Source organism: Penaeus chinensis, chromosome 25 (genome assembly GCF_019202785.1).
Source record: "Penaeus chinensis breed Huanghai No. 1 chromosome 25, ASM1920278v2, whole genome shotgun sequence".
Taxonomy (NCBI): domain Eukaryota; kingdom Metazoa; phylum Arthropoda; class Malacostraca; order Decapoda; family Penaeidae; genus Penaeus; species Penaeus chinensis.
Window position 1 is genome coordinate 18,504,561 of NC_061843.1, and position 2,500 is coordinate 18,507,060.

Here is a 2,500-nt window from a genome sequence, read left to right on the forward strand (position 1 = left end):
GATAATAAATCTGCAAAATATCGATGACGCATTTCATGACATTTCGGGAATCATTCAATTTCTCAAATCGTCTTTACTTTCAAGCAATCCTTTGATTTTGAATTTCCTCTCGCGTCCGAACCTCCGCCAATCCCTCGCTGTCTGTTCGGGTAAACCTTGCGGACGCTGGTTTTATTTAAGGATTTCTTTCTCTCTCGCTTTTAACCTGTGCTCCGTGCCAATGATTTCCCATTTTGCTGCGTCGTTGGTGAGCACACGACCGCGATCATGAATTTGAAAGGAGAATTATTTGGCTTAGATTCTCTGTTTTGTCTTTTTTATTTCTAATTCGATAGGCGAACGTATGTACATATAATTTCTTTCTCTTTCTTACAAGCACGGACACACACACACACACACACACAACACACGCAGTGGATGATTAATCGTCATATGGTCATCTCATCCAGTAAAAAAAAATAAAAAAAAATTATGTAATTTCCTCCATAAAAAAAAAAAAAAGTTTTTCTATATTCGTTCTACAGTGGTGGTCACAGTTTATGAAAGGTCAGAAACCCCAAATAAATAATATCTATCACCTACTAACTCAAAATCAGTAATAAATAGTAGGTTCAACTAATTATAAATATATTTGGCACTTTTAATCCATATAACTTTATGAATAAATATATATACACATGTATATATACATACATACATACATACATACACACACACACACACACACACACACACACACACACACACACACACATATATATATATATATATATATATATATATATATATATATATATATATATAATTTATATATGTATGTGCGTGTGTGTGTGTGTGTGTGTGTGTTTGTGTGTGTGTGTGTGCGTGTGTGTGTGTGTGTGTGTTAGCACACGTACAGTCAGAAAAAAAACTATCTTTGCCTTTACTTGTGGTCGATGTGGATATGAGTGCTACTCTCTGTTGTGAGTGGAGTATCTTGTTAGCCCCTCCCATGGCTAGTGTTGCCATATGACGATCTTGCTACAGTATTCGAGGCGACTAATGAACCAAATATCTGGAGCGTGCATTTTGGAAACAATGCGTTGCTTTGCCTGTGCATTTATATTCTTTATTAGCTTTTATTATCTTAAAAATGTATGCTTTCTATTATTTTACTCTTATTATGACTTAGGAGGTGAATGAGAACAAAACTTATTTATCACCATATCCAATAAATCAAACGATTAAACTTTTATCAGTATGCATGGACATAATGTAAAGTGAAATACACTACTGGATGACCTCTGGTAGCTGTGGTTTACGTAAATGTTTGCAGTGCTTCAAAGTGGGTGGTTAATGGTTAATGCTTTAAACAAATAAATGTCAAACGTCCTATAGCACTACCATAGATTGGCAAATGCTTCACATGAATGCTTCTAGATTGATTTAGATTTGGAATGGTATATACACCTTTTACACCATGGAAACGTCTCACAGTTTGCGAGGAGCTATCGACGGAGTAAGGGATGGTGAGGTTGCGCCACGTTTGAAAGCTGTTTGAGCGGCAGGGGGAAGGGAATACAATTTGTTGAAATTATAATTATTAGCCTTTTAATTAACTCGCTAATATTAAAGAACAAATATATAAGATTATAAAAGAATTCGTCCTAACAGCTGAACTTCATTATACGTCCGAGAGGGTTGTACAGAAACAAACATGGAAAATAACGTTGGAAGACATGACCGCTCATTTGCCATACAGCGATATCTGCTAAATAAAAAAGAAAAGAAAAAAAGAAAGAAACGAAATGGTGAATACCAGATTTTGAGGTGGACATTGTGCAAAGGAATATTTCGAAATGTTTCCTATACATAAACAGAGTGACTGAAAACTAAATTCAACAAACATATTCCCAGGAGGGATAAAGATGATATCATAGAAAATGGAGACTGTAGAAAAGATTTAATCCCTTGATACAACACTTATTTTTGCTCATGTTCAAAATAGGGAGCAGATGTGTGAAAACAAAAATAATAATAATATTTTGTCTCTATACAACACTGTTCTCTTGAACTTAAATCCTTTTCTCTCCCCTAGGTTTATTATTTTTTATCATTTATTATTATTATTATTATTATAATTTTAGACTGCGTATTTGCTGTCACTCTGTGTCATTCTATTACTTCTATATTTTGCATGAAGGTAATCAAACTTACCTGTTCTATTTTTTAATGAATTCAGCGCACATAATAGTGCATTTTAATGGTAATGATAATTTCTTTGTCTGTATTTATATTTACATAATTGTCTGTTCGTTTACTTATACATCCACATTGATTATACATTTCTCTCCTTCGCTCTGTCTCCCTCTCTCTTATTCCCTCTTCTTTCTCTCTCTCTTTCCCTCTTCTCTCTCTCTCTCTTCCTCTCTATTTCCTTTCCTCCCTCTCTCTATCCGTCTAAAATCTCTCTCTCTTTCTCTCTCTCTCCATCTCCTTTCTCTCTCCCTCCCTCCTATCG